Raw genomic sequence first — 26,142 nt, 5'->3', positions numbered from 1 at the left:
GCTGTTGTTTCTCTGGGATTCTTCCTACAAGACTGGCTCTCACCCTCACTGGGTACACCGGCATCCCAATTCCGTCCTCTTAGGGAGCAACTGCAGCCTGCCTTTCCTTCAGCACCTCCATCCCCATCCCTCACTACTTGCGGCTCTGGGCTTTTTACAGCCCCCTCCTGTTCCTGCCCAGCTGCCCTGCCTCCTTCTTGCCAATATCTCTCCCCGTACTGGCTGTTTAATTGGTCAGTGAGGCTCACCTGGCCTAATTTTCCTCTCAGGGCCAATGTGGGGAATACACCACATCACAACCCCATAGGACTGGGCCCAAAATTTGTGTTTTGCGCTGGTGTATCAGAAAAGTAACTATGAATAGCATGATGTGTTCACTTTGGTCAGATCAAAATCAGAATACTCACAATTCATTAACGGCAAGAGAGAGTTTAGGTAAAGGACATTAATGAGTTATATGGCATTTATAGATGTTTTCACATTTAGAATTTTAAAAGTTAGACCCTAGAAGCTCCATAACAATGGTGATAATGAAACATCTATTACAGGAACTCTGCAAACAGCCTTCTTTATTGGAAAATTTGGCAGGTCAAGCAATTTAAGTGCCTGAACCTTTGCAAGTGCCTTCTAAAGAAAAGAATATAATATTAATTAATTGTCAGTACTTCCACTGCACTCTCTCTCTCTCTCTCAGAAGATCTTAAAGCACTTTGCTAACAATGAAGTAAGCCTTATATAATTCCCTATCACTGTCATTCTTCAATCTTGGTAAAAATTATCATCCCCATTCTACAGATGGGAAATTGAGACATTAAAGGGATGTCTACACTGCAAAAATAGGTATGTTCTTAACTCAAGCTAACTAACTTGGGTTGAAATAGCATTGAAGACCCAACTACTTGGCTTTTAACTCAGTTAGCAGCTTCAGTTCAAACTTAGGCTCGGTATAGGCTTTATCTCAAGCTGCTAACCCAAGTTGCCCAGTTTAGAACACATCTTTTTTTGCAGTGTCAATGTACCCTAAAAGAAAAGGAGTACTTGTGGCACCTTAGAGACTAACCAATTTATTTGAGCATGAGCTTTCGTGAGCTACAGCTCACTTCATCGGATGCATACTGTGGAAATTGCAGAAGACATTGTTATATACACAGACACCCTGAAACAATACCTCCTCCCACCCCACTCTCCTGCTGGTAATAGCTTATCTAAAGTGATCATCAAGATGGGCCATTTCCAGCACAAATCCAGGTTTTCTCACCCTCCGCCCCCCCCCCACAGACTGCCCGGCACTAGGAACACAGCAGCCGGCAGATTGCTGCTGCAGGGGGAGGGGGGCAGACTGCTGTGCTGCTTTGCCATTCCTCAGCACAGAGAGCTCACAGAGCTCCTCATGCTGCTGCTCTCGGCAGCTGAGGGGGCTGTGGGAGAACTGGGAGAGAATCCCAAGATGCGCAGCGATCAGCTCTTCCTTCCCGCAACACTGCACTGGGGATACGTACCCATGGTGCATTGCTCACTCTGTCAATGATGGTGTCCCCAATGTGGACATGACCTGTCGACAGAAGGAGCAAGCGTGAACACCCTTTGGCGATTTTTGTTTTGTCAACTTTTGGGTGTCAACATAAGTTTTGTCAACAAAACTTGGTAGTGTAGACAAGCCCTTAGAACAGTTTCACGGGGGGGGGATGGTAGGGAGCGTTTGTTTGGGTCATCTAGGGGGATTATTTACATTTTTTCTTGTCTTGATGTGTCTGCAGCCCTTAATTCAGCATATGGACCTTTCTGTTTCCATTTCTTGATGAAACAAGAGATACCAAAAAGTGCTTAGCACTCTCAGGCTAGCTCTCATGTCCAATATGTGAAAGTTAACATGAAGCCTCTTCACTGGAGTAGCTCATGATGCTGAAAAGAGGGAAGCAGCACAAGATGAACAGCTAGAAGAGGCAGAGGAAATAGAGGCTCGGGTAAGAAAGGTACAGAAAATGACAATGCTGAGGAGAAACAACATTATATTGGCTGAGGGAAAGTCCTTACTGGAAACCAGAGGATAAGCGTTGAGATCTGGAGATGGTTTGGGATGTGTTGGTGTTTGAAATAGTAAGCTATAGACGGTAGGAAGCAAAGCAGCTCAACTCCATGTTGCTCAAACTCATTTTAAACAAGGAGACAAAAGCCTGGCCCTGTAAGAGAAGTACCCAAGGTCCATGATGAAAGAAACCCATTACCAGAAGGGTGCCGCCATAACCACTAGTGTAATTGTGCAGTTCATACAAGGTACTGGGAAGGAAATGATTACATCAGATGAGGGCACAATCAAGCGAGCTGGAGCTCCACAACCCCTGACCAACACCACACCCACAGAGTACAGCTGGAATCCTAAGGGGAAAGAGGCAGCTGCCCAACCTAGGCACTGCCTTTTGTTCCATGGAGATGCCAAGAAGGCTCTGTACATGCTGTGAAGCCACAAAGATTGCTGCTTTATGACTGCTTCTTGTTATTCACTTAGAACTACAAGGAACAGAATTTTCCCAATTCTGCAGCGGTTGGGAGGGGACAGCAGCTTCCTCCACAGAGGAGCCACAGAGCAATTTGAAGGGGCCATGTGCAGTATGTACACAAATGCACTAGAAAGCAAAGCAGTTTTCAATTCAATAGACAAAATTAGACATCAGTCTATATGCATTGCCCTGCTATGATCTAATGTACTCTAATCTGCTCCTGAATTAGTGTAATTGAGTCAATTAATTAAATTATTAGAAATAGCTACAGAGAAAAATGTATCCCACTGGTGAACTGAAGAACATTTTCTTCTCACATAGGGTTTGGTTCATGCAAACCACATGGTCTGTAAATGCATCAAAATGGCACCACAATACAGCTGAAATACAGCCTGTAATTCACAAGAATATGAACCTCTTTCTAAATGTAAGAGCCAATGCAGGGTTCTGCAGCAGCAAGTGCAAGAGAGGACATGCTGCTAAACAGAGCTGTAGGGCCTGACCCTTAGTCCAATGAATTAAATGGCAAACTCAATAACTTCAGTGGCATTGGATCTGACCTGTAAAGAGGGTCCAGTTGCTACAGCTGGATTTATCGCTTTTCCGGTTTGTATAATAGATATTTATTTAATTGTTCATTTGGATTCGCTCCTCCTCTTCTTAGAAGCTGTTCTTTGTAAAGTCAGTGGGGCTACACAGGCTGAAAACAGAGTCTGGCCCATCATCTTGTGAGGGTATGTCTACACTGGCAGAGTTACAGCGCCGGCAGTTACAGCACCGCTCAGAGAGCACTGAAGGGAAACCGCTGTTGTGTGTTCACACTGTCACCTGCCTGTGCAATAGCGTGTTCACACTTGCAGGAGTATTCGGAGTGGTGCACTCTGGGCAGCTATCCCACTGAGCATCTCTTCCTCTTCTGCTGCTAAGAGTTGTGGGAAGGTGGAGGGGGTCACGTGGCATCCTGTCCCAATGCCCTGTGATGCATTTGTCCGTATCCCAGCAACCCCTGTGCTTCCATCCGCATTTGGCGCCATCTTTCAAAGCGTTGTGTACTGCACGCTCTGCTGTGCCTCTGCGGTCCGCAGGAATGGATTCCGCACTGCTAACCGATATGCTGCTCGCTCTCACAAACACGTCATGAATAGCAGTAGAGTTATTCCTTAAACTACAAATGCAACAGTAGTTTGACATTGATCTCGCCATGCGTAGTAGCTACAACACGAGATTGCTTGTGGCATTCACGGAGGTGCTGACCACAGTGGAACGCTACTTGTGGGCTCAGGAAACAAGCATTGAGTGGTGGGATCGCATCATCATGCACGTCTAGGATGACAAGCAGTAGCTGCAGAACTTTCGGATGAGGAAAGCCACATTCATGGGACGGTGTGATGAGCTTGTCCCAGCCCTGCAGTGCAAGGACACAAGAACGAGAGCTGCCCTGCCATTGGAGAAGCGGGTGGCGATTGCACTGTGGAAGCTGGCTACTCCAGATTGCTACCGATTAGTCACGAACCAGTTTGAGTGGAAAAGTCGACCATTGGACTCATGTTGACAGAAGCGTGCAGGGCCATTAATCACATCCTGCTCCAAAAGAACGTGACTCTGGGCAACGTGCATGACATTGTGGATGGTTTGCACAAATGGGCTTCCCTACCTGTGGAGGTGTGATAGATGGCACACATATTCCAATTCTGGCACCAGACCACCTAGTCACAAGTACATTAATCGGAAGGGGTATTTCTCAATGGTTCTCCAGGTGCTTGTGGATCACCGTGGGCGTTTCATGGACATTAATGCAGGCTGGTCCAGAAAGGTGTGTGACACACGCATCTTTCGGAACACTGGCCTGTTCAGGAAGCTGCAAGCTTTCTTCCCGGACCGCAAAAATCACCATAGGGGAAGTCAAAATGCCTACTGTGATCCTGGGAGACCCTGCCTACCCCTTCATGCTGTGGCTTATGAAGCCATACACGGGGCACCTTGACAGCAGCAAGGAGTGGTTCAACAGGCTGAGCAAGTGCAGAATGACTGTGGAGTGTGCTTTCAGCCATTTGAAAGCCCACTGGCACTGCTTATAGGGCAGGCTGGACCTGGCAGATGACAATATTCCTATGCTTATAGCCGCATGTTGTACGCTTCATAATATTTGTGAAGGCAAGGGTGAAAGCTTCACTCAGGGCTGGACCACTGAGGCTCAGCGTCTGGAGGCTGAATTTGAACAGCCAGAGACCAGGGCTATTAGAGGGGTGCAGCGCGTGGCCATAAGAATCCGGGATGCCTTGAGGCAGCAATTTGAAGCTGAAAGCCACTAACATTTGTTGTTATGCTTGGAAGTGCAGTGCTTGTAATGCCAGGAGGTGACTGTGATTGATAAATAAAGATTGATTTCAAACCAACGCAATTCTTTTATTAAAAACAACCACCGGAGGAGAGAGACAAAAAAACACATCAGCACTGAGGGGGATGGGGGAAGGGAGGGTCCCAGGAGGAGGTGGGGTTCCGGGAGGGTTAAAGATCTGTGTATGTCCAGGGATCATATCCAACCTTCTCCTCTGCAGTACAATGCAGTGGGTACTGTACTTCAGCACAGCCAAACTGCAGAGGGATGGGTGTTGAATGCAGTGGGTACTGGGAGTCCGCAGGGCTGGACTGTGACGGGGCAGGAGTGGAATGCTGCGGGTACAGACTTCAGCCAGGAGGCTGACAAGAGTGCGTTGGCAGTGCCTGGGGGGCATATGGGAAAGAGTTTTGCGACAGTGGCTGCAGGGGAGGGTGGGCGCGGAGCTGCTCCTTTTGCAGTGCTAGTACACTTGGAGCGTGTCCGCTTGGTGCTTTATAACGTTTAAGAGCTGCTCCGTGGCTTCATTCTGGTGTGCCGCGTTCTCCTTTCGGTCCCTCTTCTCGCTGTCCCGCCACTCCTTCAATTCTTGTTTTTTGGCCACGGAGCGCATCATGACATCACGCAGAAAGTCCTTTTTAGTTCTTCGTGGCCGCTTTCTAATTCTGCGCAGCCATTCAGCTGGCGATACCAGAGGAAGGCTGGGCTCTGAAGATCATATCTGTGAAGCCAAAATGCAACATTTTACAGAAGCAGTATTGTTTGCAAAACACAGAACACTGATTCAGTGATTTAAAAACACAGCCACTATGCACATACCTATCACTAATTGGCTGACCCCAGGTAAGCACACCTGAGCCACAGGACCCCCAAAATGGTGAGTAACTGCAGGGGCAGGGGAAATCCATGTTCCAGGACTGTACTGTACACTGGGCACATGGCTCTTGGGGAGAGCCAGCACTGTAGGGGGGGCCTTATAATCATTCCTGTCCCCACATTTTCCACAGGCTGTGTTCATTATGGAAGATATTTTGCTGCTGAGGGTGAGCAGGGAATCAAGGAAGGGTCTTCTCCAAGACTGCGGCTTCTGCCCTGGCCTTTATGCGGCTTGCCTGTGTGCAGCACTGGTCCTATTACCCCCACCTCGTGACAGCAGAGTGGCGTGGGAAAGTTACCCTTAATGGGGCATGAAACAAAGCCGCTCTGCCAAAGAACTTGCAGCAGCAGATTGCCCAGTATCTCTCTGAGAGTTTCCTGGAGATCTCTGAGGCAGATTCCCTGTGAAGTGAGGGAGTCAATCAACAGCCTGGTCCGCCACTCAGACTAGGTTAGTGGTGGTACGCACATCATACAGACACAAGCCTGCTTTCTGCGACCCTCCTGTCCCCAACAACTCACTTTAGCAATTCCCCAAATCAAAGCCACTTACCAGGGGCCTCCTCTCCTGTTTGTGCTTCACCAAGATCCGACAGCTGTGACTAGCTAGCCTCCTCCAGGGTAGAGAAGAGCTCCTGGATGCGTGCAACTCTGACCCCTGAGTCATCCTCTGCCTCTCGGTCCCCCTCCCCCTCCACATCCTCATCCAAGATTTCCTCCTCCTGGCTCAGTCCACTCTTGACTGACATGCAAGCCACCGAAGTATCCACAGTGGCCTTCGCAGTGGAGGTGGGGTCGTTACGGAGTATCGCGTCCAGCTTTTATAGATCCAGCAGCTCATGGGCGCAGCACCAGAGCAGCGGTTTGCCTCCCGCACCTTGTGGTAGGCATTCCGCAGCTCCTTCACTTTGACCCTGCACTGCAGTGTGTCCTGGTCATGGTCCCTTTCTGTCATGCATCGTGAAATCTGTCCGTAGGCATCATAATTCCTGCGGCTGGAGTGCAGCTGGGACTGGACAGCCTCCTCTCCCCAAATGCTGATGAGATCCAGCAGCTCGGCATTGCTCCAAGCGGGGGATCGCCTGGTGCATGGAACAGGCGTGGCCACCTGGAAAGATGCGCTGAGACCACTGCACGCGTCACCGAGCAAACAGGAAGGGGACTTTCAAAATTCCCAAGGAATTTACAGGGTGGGGATGACAGTTGGTCACCTGAGGGCAGGGCAGCAGAGTTTAAACTGATGACCAGAGAGGCGAGAACAGGCATTGTGGGACACCTCCCGGAGGCCAATTGCAGTGCTGTAATCGACCAGGGTGTCTACACTGGCACCGTGGCGCTGTACCCCCGGTGCACAAAGCTGTAGGCCTCTCGTCGGGGTGGTTTTTTTACGGCGCTGCAACTGTGCAGTTTCTGTGCACTGAGTGGCTTGGCAGTGTGTACACCTCGGGAGTTACACCACAGAAAGATGCTTTACTGTGCAGAAAAGTGCCAGTGTAGACAAAGCCTGAGTCTATAAAAGTGATAGAAAAATGACAATTCAAAAGTACAGTAACTCCTCTCTTAACGTTGTCATTATGTTCCTGAAAAATGCTACTTTAAGCTAAACGATGTTAAGTGAATCCAATTTCCTGATAAGAATTCTCGTAAATAGGGGGGGTTAGGTTCCAGGGAAAAAATTTTCACCAGACAAAACATTTTTATATATATATATATATATACACACACACACACAGGTTTTAAACAAGCAGGTTCATACTGTACACAGCAATGGTGATTGTGAAGCTTGGTTGAGGTGGTGGAGTCAGAAGGTGGGGTATTGCCCAGGGAACACCTTACCGCTAAATGATGAACTAGCACACAGGTGCCAACTTTTTTCTGCACAGGTGGCTACTCGTGCCCCCCCCCACCTTCGCCCTTACTCCACCCCTGCCCCAAAGAACCCGCCCTAACTCCGCCCCTCCCTGCCCCTATTGGACTCCTCCCCAAATTCCTGCCCCAGCCCTGCCTCCTCCTCCAAGTGCGCTGCGTTCCCCCTCCTCCCCACTCCCTCCCAGGCTTGCCAGGCGAAACAGCTGTTTCACAGCGCAAACGCTGGGAGGGACGGGGGAGAAGCAGGACACGGCACCGTGCTCAGGGGAGGAGGCGGAGCAGAGGTGAGCTGGGGCGGGGCAGGGAGCTGCCGGTGGGTGCAAAGCACCCACCAATTTTTCCCGGTGGGTGCTCCAGCCCTGGAGCACCCACAGAGTCGGCGCCTATGAACTAGTGCTCAGCTGAGCCCTCAAGCATTAACACATTGTTGTTAATGTAGCCTGACTCTACAAGGCAGCAGCAATGAAGGGAGGACACACAGCATGGCAGAGAGAGACAGAGACACACACCGTGTGTGTGTGTGTGTGTGTGTGCCCGCGTGTGAGAGAGAGAGATGCACATTGCCCCTTTAAGTTTGCTGACTCCACTCTAAGTACACTGCCTTTTTAAGTAGATCAGCAAGTTGAGACAGCAGCCGCTGCCAGCAAGCTCCCTCCGTCCTGACCCATGTCGTGTCATCCCCCCCAACCCGCTCTGTGGAGACGGGGTAAAGGAGTGGGACATTAGCACCCCTCTTCCCCCCCCCCCCGCCCCCGCACAGCAAGCAGGAGGCTTCCGGGAACAGCTCCAAGGCAGAGGGCAGGAGCAGCACATACCAGTGAGGGGAGAGACACCTGAACTGCCCAGCAATTGATAGCTTGCTGGGCGGCTGCCGCACAGAGAACTAAGAGAAGCTGATAGAGGGGCTGCTGGTCCACCCTGGTTCTGATCCCCCACCAGTTAGCTCCACCGGGCTGCTTTTTCTGCAAGCAGTGGACAAAGCAGGCTGCTGCCAAACAAGGTTATAAGGGAGCATTGTGCAACTTTAAAAACGCATGTTCTCTAATTGATCAGCAACCTAACAACGTTAAGTGGGATGATGTTAAGTGAGAAGTTACTGTATCTTGATACCTGATAATTACCGATGAGTAGTACTGTAGCGCATAATATGTACCTGATGCACTCCTAGGCTGTACCGTCATCATTTAGTTATTGTTCCTGAAACATATTCTAGAAGAGCTCAGAGTATTTAGATGAAAGTATTTAAAACACCTGTTGGCACATTTAAAAGAATAATTACAACATCAAAAGAATTAGAAGTGGTGAAATACTAATATAAATAACAATCTTCTGAGCCTTCTTGGCTGGAGGGACAGGAAACTAACTCGTACCAGATGTACCCTTGTGACACATGGCCAGAAAGGGTTAAACATTCGCAAAATAAATAACCCTCAAAAGACATGTGGGGAGATAATGTTTGTGGTTTTGTGTATTTACATATGTATGAGTAGGGTTGACAATGTAATCAACAGTCCCTGTCTATGCTGTATTCTGGTAATTCAGAGGTCAAAAGAACATCCTAGCATTTAAATGAATTGTAAACATGGGATATCTTGGTATTCATCTCTCTTTGAAATGTACTGTGAATGGTGGAGGAACAAGCAAATGGACTTATGTTAATTAGTACAGCTAAGTACCAGTGATGGACCTCCTTCAAAGTCATCCTAATGACCTTTTGTTCCCTGAGGAACTCCAACTTGTCAAAAGACATGAAATTGTACAAAAGATCCCTGATTCTGTCTTCTCAGATCTGCTTAGGCTTCATCAGGGGAAGTTTGAGTCGCAAGACTGAGGTCCCAGTTATGCTTGTCCACCCTGCATATGGACTTGGACATAATTTGGACATTGGACTGTAAATTATGAACTATTTGTGAAAGAACTCTTTGCAACTACGAAGCTCACCATCTCTGCTATGAATCTGCACCTAAATGAATTGAACTCATGTCTGTATTGATCTTTTACCCATACTCTCTCTCGTTTTTTAATAAATTTTAGGTTAGTTAAGAGTTGGCTGTAGTGTGTATTTGGGTAAGATCTGAAATATTCATTAACCTGGAAGGTAATGTGTAGAACCTTTTCTTTTATATGATGAAATAAAATTTACAGAAATTTTCATCATATTTGACTTGGATACCTGGATGGAGGCTTGAGGCTGGATCACTTTAAGGGAACTGTGTTGTTTGGACTTCTGAGTAACCATAAGGTAAAAAAGAAGCTGTTTTATGCTGACTTGGTAAATCTGAGTATTGGAATATCCACCAGCTTTATGGGGATTGTCTGCCCCATTCTTTGCAATTTACCCTAATTGAGTGACCATAGCTGGCTCCCCACTCGGACCCCAATCACAGCCCTAGAGTGGGGTATCTAAACAGGACAGATTCTAATGTATTAAATAGATCACAACTAAGAGTGACTCAGCCGGGCGTAGGTGGGAGGAGGGTTGGAGCAAGCTAACCTGCGTCCCACCGTAGGTTGACCCAGTGGAGGTCAGTATTAGGCACAAAATCTGTGGAACACTGTTAATGTGCGTGTGTGGTCATTCCTTAGCATCTTTTCCTCACCAGTGGCTTACACAGTGAAAACAATATGAAACAAAAACTCACTGGCAAAAGTAGCTGAAACAGAGTTAAGCATTCCCTTCCCATTGAAAGTCAAAGTCGCCTTTGAAAATCCCACCCATTGCTGCTAATAAAAGCCCAGGTGATAATATGTCAAAAATCCATCATAAAAGTTCTATCGGTTCTACTGGTGAGATGTTACTGGATTGCCATGTCAAGACTGTAAGATCTATATGCGAGGGACCATCTTTTGGTTATGTTTGTACAGTGCCTAGCACAATGGGTTTCTGATCCCTGATTGGGGCCGCTTAGTGCTATCACAAGACAAATAAATAATATAACTGGGCAATAAGATTTCAGAGACCACAGCTACTTGGAAAGTGTGAAGAAAAGAGATGAAAGCAATCACTTTCCAGTTACAGGTTAGCCCCATGCTTACGGAAGTGAAACAGAACTGAGAAATCTTAGTCAGTGAGATGGCCCTGCAATTAAGCAATAGTGCAAATACAAGACATCCTGCAGAAGCAGCGGCGGATTAATGATTTTGCTGCCCCCAGACCCAGAAATAATTGCCGCCCACCCCTCCCCCAACTCACCTCCACTCCGCCTTCGCCCCGCTGAGCGCGCTGCTGGGTCCTGCTTCTCCCCTCTCTCTGCCAGTGCTTGTGCACGAAACAGATTCGCAAAGGAGCGGAGAAGGGGGGGAACACGGCGTACTCAGGAGAGGAGGCGGGGCTGGGGCGGAGATTTGGGGAAGGGGACCAATAGGGGCGGGGAAGGGGTGGAGTTGGGGTGGGGCAGGGGACAGAGGAAACAAACCAGCACCGGGGGAAGCAGCCTCTGGCTGGTATTATAAATTTGCCGCCCTAGGCCTAGGCCTTGTCAGCCTAGGCATTAATATGCCACTGTGCAGAAGGTGTGCTGTATTTTCTGAGAAGGCAATTTAAACTCCCTAGGGTGGGAAGAGCAAGTGGCAGATTAGCATGCCTACCTAATTAAGAAAGATTAGCTGATCGGAGTTGAGAGTGCTCCACATTTTGCAAAGTTGGTCTCATGTGCAAAGAGCTTCAAAATGTGGCATCTTTGAAACGTTTCTCCTACTTGTAAGCAAGGTTTTCTACACAAACCTTTATAGATTTACCTAGGAAGTAAGACAGCATTGGCAGTATCCCATAAACAATGCCCTTAATTAAATACAAAACAAAACAGACTAAAGAGCTGCATAAACATTGACATGTCACATGTGTGGCGTTGACCCCAATTAACAGTGTGAAATGATCTTTGATGTTTAACAAATAAGTTTTGCACTCATACCGTAACTAGCTTTCCTTCTGGTACAAGAGTAGGGTTTGGAATATTACAGACAGAGAAAGCTGACTCACAGCTGTTGGCACAAGCAGATATTTGCAACTGCTAACCTTATTCTTGATCTTTGTTTGTATTATAGTCTTAAAACTATCAGAGTCACATAATCTCAAAATATTGTATGCAGTACCATTCCTGAAAGGTGCTATGGCCTCTAATCCCTGCCTTATCCCCTTCACTTGCTGACCAGTACAAAAAAACATTGTTGGATTATTCTTAATTTCAAACCATATAGCAAATTTACCATATGTCTGCAAATTTTTGAGCGCTTAGCTCTTTATAGAAGGAGTGTACTCTCTACAGATTGGAAAAAACTCTAGAGAGTACTAAAAAAAAAACACCTGTTCCATAATGTTAAACCTAGAAGCCCCCCCGTGTTGTGAATGGCATGGAGGTCTGAAACTGAACACAAATTATCAGAATGATTGGCCAGTTCTCCTTTTTTCTTTCTTGAGAAAAATATAAGTTATTTAGCACCCCTATTGAAAAGTTTGACCGGAGAGACCAAGGAACTGATGGGCATAAAATGTGAGCTGATTCGTGTGGACTGGAAGGTACAGACAGGCTTGCACTGCCATTTCCCATAGCTGCTCCTGTTAGGGGAGTGGATTCTTCATACCCCTGAGCAACTCAACTAAGTCGATCTAAATTTTAAGTGTAGACCAGGCCTAAGTGTTTGCAGGATGGGGGCCCTAGACCAAAACCTGTTACCAACCATTAAATATTTGACATCCTCAATTAAATATGTAGATGGGGTGAGTTTTCAATCCAGGGATGTTTCATGTAATAAATACACCACACCCTTGGCACCCTTGTTGGCAGACTCAAATGAGAGGCCAAGGACTTTGAGTTTGACCCTGAAAGACGCCAAGCACTTTTGGGAAGTGCTGAGCACTCTCGGCTCCCATGAAGGCCCCCTGGAGTTGAGGGCTCTCAGCATTGCACAGGAGAGCTCAGCATCTTGCAAGGTTGTGCCATAAATGGGCATGGAGACTGAACATCCTTCTCACGCCTAATTGTGGTCCTTTTGAATAAGGGTTTACTATATGCAAACTGGAAACTTTCACTGCCTTTGCCTGTGCTGGGAAGTCTCCAAGGCTGTCGAGTTTGGCAGCTTTCCGAGTACTAAATTCACACACACACTTTTAGAAATAAAGACTCCATACGGTACAAAATATGTGCAGCATGGGAAATGGCAGCGCAAGCCTGTCTGTACCTTCCAGTCCACGTGAATCAGCTCACCGACATGTCACATTTTATGCCCATCAGATCCTTGGTCTCTCTGGTCCAACTTTTCAACAAGGGTGCTAAATCCAATTAGCATCAAGAGTGTGACGGCAATTTCTGTGAGCGTGGAACTGCCATCAGATGGTCACTGACTTTCAGCCAATAATTTTCACTGTAACAGTTGGACTTTTGGTTTCTTTCTGAGCAGATGAAGTTATTATTCAATATTTATGTTACAGCAGTGCCAGAAGCTCTAAGCAGGATTGGGATCCATTTTACTGGGTGCTGTGCAGATACATACAATCCCTGCCCCCAACAGCTTAGTCTACGGCCAACATTCTCGTGGCTGTGCTTATACTGAGTAGCACCTTACTCCACCAGCAGTCTCACTGACTTACTCTTATGGAGTAAGGTAGGTACTGCTTATTATGGATAAGGGTATTAGAAAGACAAGTGACAAGCAAAGTGTAAGTGGAGAAGGAATCAATCGGATATATAGTTTTTATATGCATCTATTATTTGCATTTTCTTTCTGCTAATTACAAATATAGAACCATCTCCATCTGCCCCTCAAACCATCATAAATTGTTTTTTAACCACTCAAATAGATCATGGAGGAATTGTTTTTAAATGGTTTAATCTTGGGGGTTTTTGGGGGAGGTGAAATGCTATTGAAAGAAGCCTACAAGTGTGGAGCTGTTTATTTCCTATTCCAATTGATTAAAGTATGACCTCATTTTTTATTCTGCCTTCATGCTTTTAATAAACCTGTGCCCTGTGGTATTACTGACTTTTACAAATCAGTTTCTCAGCCACATATCAATCTTTAAACAGTGCATTAAAGTTTTATTCTTCCTGAACAGGTTATAATTTTTCCACTTACTCTTCTGATTATTTTGGTCAAACTAAATTACAGCTCTCTTCCCTAACATGAGCTCTGGCTGATTTTAAATACATCACAAATGCCTGGTTACCTTGTCACATCAGGAATTTATATATATTTTTTATAGGTTTTAAAATGAACTGTATAATTCAATTAAGGAAAGTTAATTTAAACCATTTTAAATCAGTTTTATCAGGTTTTCTCCATAGCTTTTATGAACTTCAGCTGTAATATATAAATATCACCTTTTAAAATAGAATAATGAACATTAATTTGCTTTCAGCTGTCATTACATAAAATACAACAAACCTTTTAACACAGAGAAATGACTTGGCACATCATGTGAAAGACTCACTTTGAAAACTATTAACTGGCTTATGAATAAAAGTTAAACAAAACAAACTGTGTTGAATTAATTCAAATTGAAATAAGAACTATAATTGGACTTTCTATATTACAATACTTCATAAGAAGACAGTGATGCTGGAACTAGGGGTGCTGCCCCACCCTTGGCTTGAAGTAGTAATAACAAACACCAAATACATGGTTTCCATCATCCATCGCACTATAAAAATGGCTCCAGCACCCCTGTAAGAAAAATGGTGTGTAGTTTACACACTGAGACCTGGGAGTTCTGGATACAGTTCTTCTTGGCTCTGCCACAGACATCCAGTGTGATCTTGGCAAGGCACAAACTCTTTGCCACAGTTCTCCGTCTGTATCATAGGGATAATGGTAGTTCCTTTCTCCCACCCTTTGTTTTTTCCATTTAGATTGTAAAGTCTTCGGGATAGGGACTGTCTCTTACTAAATGTATGTACAGTCCCTAGCACAATCAGGCCCCAATTTTCACTGGGGCTTTTAGGTGTTACTGTAATACAAGTTAATAATCTAAAATCTACAAGACCTTTGTGGCCACAATTTATATTAAGGTTCCATTTCTAAATACTTTTATAAACAGTAAATAAATGATTAATACATGTTTTTAAATAAATGAGTAATACATTGTTTAAGTCCAACAGGTCAATAGGCTGCTTCTAACCATCTATATAACATCTAACCAGAAAGGTTAGATAGATGGTTAGAAGCAGCCTGTTGACCTACTCAATTCAAACAATATATTACTCAGTTATTTGAAAAACATACGCTCTGCGTTTATTAACTGTTTCTACACTATTTTTAAATGAAACCTTACTATAAAAAGAGTGAGCAATTGGGGGTTATTTGTTCGTAATGGATTTCATCCTGAAATACAAAAACCCCTGTCATAGGATCATCATCTCCCAGTGAATCTTCTGGAGTTGGGTAGCCCTATAGCTGCCCTACCCTCTGTTTCCCATGCTCAGGGCTCCTCTAGAATACTTCTCCAACAAATGAGGCTGGATCATGTGATAGATGAATTTAATAATAGGGACATCTTAACTCACAGAATAAAGTTCAGTACTGTAACTTAAAAGATTCTGGCTCTGCCGCCTTCTGAGCATCCCAGCTCTTCATCAGCCTCAGTTGTCCCCTTCAGGTCCCAAGCTCACCCCTACGGCTCCCTACTAGAGTTCAGAAGCCCAGAGGACACAAGAACAAACAATATCCCACTGCCCTGAGATTCATAAAAGTCTCACTTCCGTCCTGGGCTTTTGCCAGCTGCCCACCCTTTGTATTGGACAGTGGACACAGGAGCGCTCCCCTGGGCCTGGCTCTAGCTCCAGAGTTTCCTCCACTACCAAGGTATCCTGGTTTCTGATCTGTCTCCCCATTCCCGTGGGCAGGCAGTGAGCCCCATGTCTATTCTCCCTGTCCCTTCCTGACCAACTCTCAGAGCTGGCTCACCCCCAGGGTCCCTCTTCTCTAAAGCCAAAGGGCCTGCTCTTAAGCGCAACTGGGAGTCAGCTGACCACTCTCAGATCCACTGGTCTCTCCCCTTTAAAGGACAAGTGCCACCCTGTGACAACCGCCTTGTGCTTTATTCACCAAGTAGAGAGGTTTTGGAACAGCCTTTCCAACCAGCTCCCTGCAATTTAAAAAGTGGGCTGATGAGATCATCAGCTGCAAACTCTCCTTCCTCCAAACCTTGTTTCCAAAGAAGTATTTGCAGAAAAAATTAAGGCAGCTTTCCTTCTGGCAGGGTGCAATCCTTGAATTTTGAACACGACTGTCTGCTTGACATTTATAATATATAATTAGGAGCAGTTGTCATGTTGTTATGCTTCTTCTCCCATATGGCACAATACTCCACCATCAGAGACTTATAGTTCATGACACCCACTTCAGCTTGTGCATGTGCAGCTGGGTGGCCATACGGTGGTTCATCCTCACTAAAATATATTTTCCCATTCTGGTTTGTGTAGGTTAGATAGTGACTGATTTATGCTTCTGGTTGGGTAGTAAGGTTCACAAGGAATAACGCACAAGAGGGGTGCAGATGCAAGTTATCAGCACACCTCGCTGCACAGTACAACACAAGAACACCGCCTATGTTCTAACAGAATGAAAGCAGTGTTCCATGCTACAGGGCGTGTTGCCCTGAGCCACAGCTCCCTTAATGGTTTCAGTTCCAGAGACGACAGAATTGAGCCCAAAGTGGCATCTTTGGATATAGGATTCAGAGGGCCATATACTGCCCTTGAGCAGTGGCAAGATTTCTGTAAAGTCAGGGGGAGTACATTATGTACATACATATTGATGGCAGTATCCTTAAGGATTGTAAAGCCTTCTGAGGAATTTTTAAGATGATTTTCCACCACTTTCATGGTCTAAGACTTCATCTAGATATTTATGCCACAGTAGATTAGATTGATCAGCTGCTTGTGATCAGGGTTGCAATCATGAATGAGCACACATGATAGTTGTGATATTAGAATTCAGAGCTTATGAGATGGTGCTTCATGAAGTACACATACACGCATGTTTAAGTAAGCCATAATACAGCCATTTGGGAGGAAGGAGAGTCTTATGGTCAAAGCACCAGGCTGAGGGGTCAGGAGACCTCAGTTCCTTACTCAGTTTTACTACAACCTCCTGTGTGACTTTGGACACTGCAATCACTTCACCTCTATTTCCCTATCTGTTAAATGAGGTACCCATCTCACAAGAGTATTGGGAGACTTAAATCCTGGCATGAGAGAGAATAAAATAACCACAGTCACTGAGACAGGAACACACCTGAGATTAAAGCTTGTTCAATATGAACCAAGAGCCAAGGATTGTAATTAAGTACCAAATAAATAAATACCTAAAATAATAAAATCAATTCTGTCGAAAGCTACTGTCAAACAAAAGGAGGGATAATACCAAGCTCACAATCAATACATGACTTTATAACTCAAGCAACTGTATTTTCGTATAATCACAAGCCCTAAAACCGCACTGAATGCTGAAGAAGACAGTGAAGGCAAAACCTTGGTATGCAGAAAATGTGTTTCTAGTGAGTATGTGCCTGCATAGACTACATTGAATTGAACAATGTATCAGCAACAATTCGTTCTACCTGAAGAACAAACCAAAAGTTACTCTCCTGGTGATCTTCCAGAAAACACCATCCTGGCCACTATTGATGTAGAAGCCGTCTACACCAACATTCCACACAAAGATAGACTACAAGCCATCAGGAACAGTATCCCCGATAATGTCACGGCAGACCTGCTGGCTGACCTTTGTGACTTAGTCCTCACCCACAACTATTTCACATTTGAAATATGGGGGACAATATATACTTTCAAGTCAGCGGCACTGCTATGGGTACCCACATGGCCCCACAGTATGCCAACATTTTTATGGCTAACTTAGAACAATGCTTCCTTAGCTCTCGTCCCCTAACACCCCTAACTCTACTTGCGCTACATTGATGACATCTTCATCATCTGGACCCATGGAAAAGAAGCCCTTGAGGAATTCCACCATGATTTCAACAATTTCCATCCCACCATCAACCTCAGCCTGGACCAGTCCACACAAGAGATCCACTTCCTGGACACCACAGTGCTCATAAGCGATGGCCACATGAACACCACCCTATACTGGAAACCTACTGACCGCTATACTTACCTACATGCCTTCAGCTTCCATCCAGGACACACCACACGATCGATTGTCTACAGCCAAGCTCTGAGGTACAACCGCATTTGCTCCAATCCCTCAGACAGAGAAACACCTACAAGATCTCTATCAAGCATTCTTAAAACTACAGTACCCACCTGCTGAAGTGAAAAAACAGATTGACAGAGCCAGAAGAGTACCCAGAAGTCACCTACTACAGGACAGGCTCAACAAAGAAAATAACAGAATGCCACTAGCTGTTACCTTCAGCTAAAACCTCTGCAGTGTATCATCAAAGATTTATAACCTATCCTGAAAAATGATCCCTCACTCTCACAGATCTTGGGAGACAGACCAGTCCTCGCTTGCAGACAGCCCCCCCAACCTGAACCAAATACTCCCCAGCAACCACACAACAAAAACACTAACCCAGGAACCTATCCTTGCAACAAAGCCTGATGCCAACTCTGTCCACATATTTATTCAAGTGACACCTAATAGGACATAGGACCTAATCGCATTAGCCACACCATCAGGGCTCGTTCACCTGCACATCTACCAATGTGATATATGCCATCATGTGCCAGCAATGCCCCTCTGCCATGTACATTAGCCAAACTGGACAGTCTCTATGCAAAAGACTAAATGGACACAAATCTGACATCAGGAATCATAACATTCAAAAACCGGTAGGAGAACACTTCAACCTCTCTGGCCACTCAGTAGAAGACTTAAGGGTGGCAATTTTGCAACAGAAAAGCTTCAAAAACAAACTCCAACGAGAAACTGCTGAGCTTGAATTAATATGCAAATTAGATACCATTAACTTGGTTTTGAATAGAGACTGGGAGTGGCTGGGTCATTACACATATTGAATCTATTTCCCCATGTTAAGTATCCTCACACCTTCTTGTCAACTGTCTAAATGGGCCATCTTGATTATCACTACAAAAGTTTTTTTCTCCTGCTGATAATAGCTCAGCTTAATTAATTAGCCTCTTACAGTTTGTATGGCAACTTCCACCTTCTCTGTGTATATGTGTGTATATATATATATATATAATCTTCTTACTATATGTTCCTTCTACGCATCCGATGAAGTGGGCTGTAGCTCACGAAAGCTTATGCTCTAATAAATTTGTTAGTTTCTAAGGTGCCACAAGTACTCCTGTTCTTTTTTTTTTTTTTGTATAGTTAAAGCAGTACAAGCCGCCTAGCATGGCACAGTTATAAACATGCTTATACCAGTATAGCTTATTCCCATATGAGAAGGGGAATAAAGTATACTAGTATAAGGCACTTTTATATTGGTATATCAGCCCAACCCCTCATATGGATGAAGTTATAACTATCAGTTTAAAAAAAAGAAAATCGCACCCCTATCTGATCAGCATGAAAACTGTATGCAGGACAAGCCTTCAGCATTCGATCTTTGCAAAGCCTTAGTGATGTGTATTTAAAGGGTTTGACTATTGAAATCAATAGGAGCAAGTACATCTGAGTGCAAAATTTGGCTGTCAAAATAACAGACTCGGGTAAATGCCCCATATTTTCTAATGCAATCCCTTGCCAAGTCTAAGTGATATCTGAAGACATTATTACATCAAATAAACTTTTATAGGGCACCACGTTCCTGATAATAGATAACTTTTATAGGTACATGCTTTAGTAAATTGATCGGTCATGCATGTGAACATAAGAACATAAGAACAGCCAAACTGGGTCAGACCAAAGCCCATCAAGGTCCATCAAGACCAGTATCCTGTCCTCTGACAGTGGCCAATGGCAGGTGCCCCAAAAGGAATGAACAGACAGGTTATCATCAAGTGATCCATGCCCTGTCACCCAATCCCAGCTTCTAGCAAGCAGAGGCTAGGGACACCATTCCTGCCCATCCTGGCTAATAGCCATTGATGGACCTATCTTCCATGAATCTATCTTGCTCCCTTTTGAACCCTGTTATAGTATTGGCCTTCACAACACCCTCTGGCAAGGAGTTCCAGAGGTTGACAGTGCATAACATGAACACCTCAGTTTATACAGCCTAAGTAGTATATGCAACTCTTCCTGACTGAAAACTATACCGTTTCGTATATACAACTCTCCCTATTCAAACTAGGCAATTTGATCTCTATCACTACAGTAGGTAATTTGGGTTCTGCCTGTAACTAGGAAGATAATGTAGCTCACATAAGTGCATAAACATGGGGAAACTGAACAAGGGGATGATAGATAGACAGACAGACAAAGCAAATTCGGAGCCAGGCTGTGGCTTTAGAATGTACTAACATATTAGGCGAGGGGAAGCAGGCCTGTACATTGGGGGCTGTGTAACTGGATATATTCCACAGGCAGAGAACACAGGTTTGCTTCTGGGAGTGCTAGAGGAACAAACATGGGAGGTGCGGAGTCTAAGGCCTATAAAAGTGTGCAACATGTACTCCCCGAGACTGGTAATTGAAACAAAAAGGGCCAATAGCCAAGCCTCCTTAAGGGCGCCTCTTGCTAGTGTGGGTGCTAATACACCAAACTTTGAATCCTGGGAAATTCCAGCTGCCCCTGCATTGGTGTGCAAGGGGAATAACCCTCTGTCCACTAATGCAAGAAAAACCAGACTATAGCACCTTGTCACAGGCGTTACCCTTATGGCAGCATTCCTTAACCAAGATCTGTTTTGGAAACAGGAGGAATTACAGGTGAAAGGAATTAGAGGAGATAGAAAACAAAAATCAGCAAGTAAGGAAACAACTGGCAGGACTGCAGTTAGAGGAGCACATTACCACTCCTCCCACCAGAACCTTCCAAAGAGGAAGTCATATCGGGAACTAAGTACTAGAAAAAACAGGAAGTCATGAAATCCCTTTAACAGCAAGGAAATAAGGAAAGAACTACTCTAGGAGCAAACAATAATTACTCCCTTGGGCTAGACGGTTTTTCCAAGGTAGCCATGATGCCTCAGGCTGACACTGTAACTAGCCTTGGAGCAAAGAGCCACACACCAACCACACTAGTGGAGCAATTTTTATTTTTTTTTTAAACAAACATACAACAGATCCAGTCAGTCATAAAAACACAACAAAATCCTAAACACTGGCTACATGCAGCCGACTATAGGCTCAATCATCCCTTCTCCAGGGAAAACCAGTGCAAGGGGGAAAATTACTTAGGGAACCTCCTTGGGGAAAGAGTAACCTCAGCTACCCATAGGGCAGGAGGCACATCTACTCAACAGCACAGAACCTGTGGGTTGATGGGGAATACTGTTCCAACCCCACGGGTCCAGAAGCACAGAGGGTAGAAAGCCACACTGTACTCCTTCCCCATTATCCTGTGGAACTTTGCATCCGTTGGTTCCCCTGCTATCATAGGGCAGACATAAAGCCCTCTGCTTAACACCACCAGTGCAGAAACAAGCGCTGCACTTTCTCTGCAGAAACTCCGGTGCAGGGGATGTTCTAAGACAGGGTGGATGCAGCCCTAGCTGGTTCTCACCCTGACAATTCTCTGTTGCTGCAAGCACTATGTGGACTATGGCAGCAGGGAGATGCATGTTAGAGGCGTTCTCTGGGATGTCCTAGCCCGCAGCACAGGCCCAATCCATTCTTGGCAAACCCTAAACAGAACTGGCATAAGCCACCACCCATCATTCCCTGTTACTGGCACAACAACAAATTCAGCAAATGAAGAACTTCCCAAGGTAAAAGATGTTAAGGGGTAAACCACGGATCACCATTCTGTGACCTCAAGAGCCTCTCTGCCCCCTTTTTAGTCTCCTTTGCTCCCCACTATAATGCGCACAGAGCCCTAAAATGTTATAGAAACTAAAAAACTACACATCCCAGACTGGAACAAACCCTCACAAGAACCAAGGACCATCACAGACCTCACCGCTTTCTGCAAGGGCAAGACACGCTTCCTACTGTGCTCTCTCTTCACAGAGCAGCACGTAGATATGAAACATACCAAAACGTTACACTACACTGCATACACAATTCTCTTCTGGGGTGAGGACAAAAGAACCAGATGTGACAAATATTAGCAATGCTGCTTAATGCACCTATGGAAGTTGCTCAGACATTACGGTGATGACTTCAGTACAAGGGCCTAAAAAGAATACAGCTGAGGAGCTGTACAGGTTTCAAATGGCCCATCTTTCTGAACATCCTTCCAACAAGTATTCTCTTGAAACTGACAAGGAACATATATTTGCCCCCAAAGTGTACCTGGCTTTATCCTTCCAACTGGTGCACACAAAGCAGTGTGAGCAGTTCAGTAGGTGGCTCTTTCGGCTCTGAGTTTGTACCAAATCAATGACCCTCCATAGGAGGCACTGTGCTGCATATCAAAACAAAGTCCTGACCATTTGGGGGCTATAAGAGTAAGAGTGTTGAACCCTCATGACCTGGACAGTTTACAGGCTTCCATTCTACCTCCCTCAATGCCGCCTGTACAGTATTTTGAATCAGGTACAGTCTTCTTTCACACATCCTGCTCAGTAACAATTAGCTGTTACTATTTCTCACCACAGTTTCCGCCTTTATTTGCTGGCTCTTGTGACTCAAGCAGCAAAGTCTAAACGTACTATTCCTCTCATAGGATTAACAAGCACAAGAGTCAAAGTCAGAAACTTCCAGGTCATAGAACTCACTGTCCTACTTCAGAGGCACCTCTTGAGACTGGTCCTTTCTCTACACTGAGATCAGACAGGCCTCTTTTTCAGGTTACCCTAATTGACCTTTTCAGGCTAACAAGGCCAGATATCCTGAACAGATGAATCACCAGTGCAATGACTGTACTCCAGCAGACCCAGACAAGCGGGCGAGGATGGAACCCCCCCTCCCCGCCCCGCCCAGCCTGAAGGCTGTGAAGAACCAGCAACTTTCTTAAGGCCTGTGTTGTTTAGCCCACTATAGAAGTTGGATATGGTGCTTATAGTCACAAAGAGGACTCCCTCTCCCTTACCCTCCCCTCCCCTCCCCGAACTGAAGGGCTTCTGACTCCCATCACACACCTCTATTTATGAAACTACAGATTTAGGCCATGTCTACACTACACTGACACTTATGTCAGCAAAACTTATGTCATTCACGGGTGTGAAAAAACAAACCACAAGCGACATAGTTTCACCACATAAGCACTCATGTGCACAGCGCTGTGTCAGCGAGAGACGCCCTCCAGCCGACAGAGTAACCGTCGCTCATTGAAGTAGTTTACTGTGTCAGTGGGAGAGCTCTCTCCTGTTGGCACAGAGCAGATATACAAGCAATCTTACAGCAGCGCAGCTGCATTGGTACAGCTGTGCCACTGTAAGTTCACTAGTGTAGACATGGCCCTAGTGGACTATTATCAGATACTTCACTGCAAGAAATAAAGGAAACAAAACCTTTCTCTCTCACAAATGTGCAGTAAATATGATGAACTTCTCTGATGACACAAAATTTAGAGAGAATAAAACCTTATTGTGCTCTGTTGGGTCACCATGACCCTCTCTCTCACATGGCCAGACATAACATTTCAGTTCAGAAGGCAATTTGCCATACAGTATCTGCCATTAGGATTCATGGGCAAAGATTTAATCATCTCGATCGTTGCCATCCATCCCCTTCTGTCACATCCAATGTCAGTTCATTTAGGGGCAATATTTTCAATACTGGAAAAGAAGGATGTAAATATGACAGAATTAGCTATTTTTTAAGTTTTCTGCTTTTTGGCACTATGGGCAAATTTACTTTAGCCTAACTTGTAGGACGGCAGTTTATGAAAAGGAAGCCAGAAATAATGAGAATCTAGCCTTGCAGCATGCCTGCAAAATGTCCTGAGTGCCATTGCCAAAGGGCATGAGAATGTCTTTTTGCAGGATGCACTTTGGGTCTATTTCCAAGGGCAGCTTAGTGGTTAGCTTTTTTTATTATTATTTTTCTCTGTTTAAAACAAAAATGTTTTAATAGTCAAGATGTCCTGATAGTCAAGATATGTAGTATCCTGAGCCCAGTTCTGGATTTTGCTAGTACTTCCATTAGATCTAATATCTGTCATTTCAGCTGCTTGCCAATCACACACTCCAGTCCAGATCTAGCTGTGTGCACTTCATTAGCCTAATTTGTTGCAAGCGTAGCTGGAAATGAAACCCTCCCATTCTCATATTTTTGTAAGTGAGATTTTAGAAATTCAGCATGAGTCAAGTTCATCCATGCTTGTAGCTCGGTTGACCATGTGAATTTACACCGAGAAAGAAGGTGGCCCAGTGTATTTTAAAAATAAGAAGAAGATTTAAAAAAAAAAAAAAAAAATTATATATATATATATATATATGTCAGGCTTCCTCCCTGTTAAACCTTCTGGTTTAGCTTGATAAGCTCTTGCTGTGTGATGCAAACTTCCCTAAAAGCAATTAACTTTTGCAAGTCTTTTGAAACTTCTGGGGTGGTAAAGGGCAAAAGGCACAAATGCTCTAGTAATTTTTAGGTATGAGCTGTTCTGAGCAATTGTGTGGTTTAATTGTTCTGCTGCTCCTATGCCAAATGCTACTACTCTTACCTTATGCTTACATAGCATTTTCATTTTGATGGGTCTCACAGTGCTTCACAAATTAAATACGCACAACCGCACTGAAATGCAGACACTTCTGGGGTGAGGGCAGGCCCTAACTCTCATGCAACGTTTTAATGCACTACATAACAAAAGGGAGGAGACAAACATGGGGCTACAGGCATTGGAGCCAACTCCTATCCCCAAAGTGTCATGGAGTCTTTCAATTAAACCTGAAAATCTGAGGGTTGTGTTTTTTTTTTAAAGACCCACACAAAATAAGATACCTAATTCTCAATTCACCTGCTAGAGAAAGAGGAAGAATTAAATGGACCCTAACATGAGTTAAAAGTGTTGCTTCAGAGAGTAGGGACTAGATATTTGTCTCCTCAATGGACTCTGCTTTTCCAGGTAAAGGCTGGTTGTATGATTAATGCGCTGGACCTCAGGAAACATGAGATCATTCCCACCTCCTCCTGTGTTGCTTCATTTCTCTGTGGCCTTAGCTCCCCATATGTAAAATGGGAATAATAATAAATAATAATTAATAATTATACATAATAGAAAGCTCTGTGCATAACACAATAGTGCCTTGATCTCATCTAGTGCATCAAGGCACTACAATTGATAAGAAGGGACAGCTTGCTTAACCTGCGATGAAGAATTCTGACTCTGCTTCACTGAAGACAGATTGACCAGGGATAAGATATCAGACAGGTCATAGCCAAGGCTCTACATTCTCTACAGCAAATTAGACCTACATTTTGCGGCATTCTGGTGGAAATTCTGCAGCAGCTTCAAATAAAGTCAATAAAGAAACTTCCATTTTTAAATTGAACACGTTTCCAACATGCTGCACATGGTTCACTGACAATGTGTAACAGGGCACAGATTCACCACAGCGGGACCTCCTGTTGGTTGGGGAATCAGCTATTTCAGTGGCATGCCTTTGCTAGTGATGTCACACCCTCTGTTACTTTCTTGGTCTCCACCATCCTCACCTTTGGATCCCCGTCACTCCCGGACTGAGGCATCCGCTTCTGGACACTGCCCTCCAGCTGTGCCCACTCCGATGGCTCTCCCCACCCTTGAGGGGGACCAGCAGCTTCTGGTTCTATCACTCGCCTCAGTAGCTCACTGCAGTCCTTAGTCTAGCGAACTGCAGTCTGGTTTCGACACTTTCATCACTTGCAAGTGTGGGGGAGGCGGGGGGAAGAGGAGAAGGGGGTCCCAACCCAGGGACCCTCTAGTGACAGCTACTTACTACCCTCCTCCAGCTCTCCTCTACTGCCTGCTTCCCTGGGCCACTTCCCCATAGCCCCAGCACCTTCTCTGCCCCTTTTTGTCAGGGCCCCAGTCTGGCAGTCATCAGCCTAGCACTTGCACAGCCTCTGCTACCCCTGCCTTAGCTGCATCTCTAAGATCTAGTTCTTCTCCCTTTGCCCTCCAGGGAAAGACTCCCCTCCTCTCCGCCCTGCAGCCTTCTTATAGGGCCCAGCCTGGCCCTGATAGGCTGCTTTCAAGCCTCCACTTGATTGGCTCCCAATAAGCCATTCCATGATTGGCTGGGGCTCTGTACAGCCTCTCTGGCTTGCTCTAACCCTGTCCATGCCAGAGTGGGGGCAGCTGCCCCAGTACACAGTGTCTAACTGCGTCAGAGAAGATAGCCAGGGTGAAGCTGGAAGACTGGCAGCTGTTGGAAGGGGACCTTTGGGGCTTTGGCACCTGGGCTGGCAGTTTGGATTGTGGGATAAGAAAATTAGCTGGAAGCGTGTGCTAAAATGAACCGCAGTGAAATAGTGAACCCCACTGAATTGGAATTGTCTCCTTTGGTGTTAACAGCACAAGAAATTGAAAGCAAATGGGCAGATCTCTCCTCTCAGGAGGCTGCAGAGTCAGGAAATCATTGCTACATCAGCGTAACGGGCT

The 26,142-nt window shown here is 45.2% G+C and overlaps 1 long non-coding RNA gene across 1 annotated transcript in view; it reads right to left on the bottom strand.

Annotated features, from left to right (window-relative positions):
• LOC122465204 overlaps positions 1–25,679 on the bottom strand; it is a 74,435-nt gene extending 48,756 nt beyond the window's left edge. Inside the window, exon 1 of the long non-coding RNA XR_006289872.1 lies at positions 25,215–25,679. This is a non-coding gene — a long non-coding RNA (uncharacterized LOC122465204). The remainder of the gene's footprint in view (positions 1–25,214) is intronic.
• Between the last annotated feature and the right edge of the window lie 463 nt (positions 25,680–26,142).

This window comes from Chelonia mydas, chromosome 3 (genome assembly GCF_015237465.2).
Source record: "Chelonia mydas isolate rCheMyd1 chromosome 3, rCheMyd1.pri.v2, whole genome shotgun sequence".
NCBI lineage: Eukaryota > Metazoa > Chordata > Testudines > Cheloniidae > Chelonia > Chelonia mydas.
Note: the sequence above shows the minus strand (reverse complement) of the source record. Positions and strands in the feature narration are given on the sequence as shown.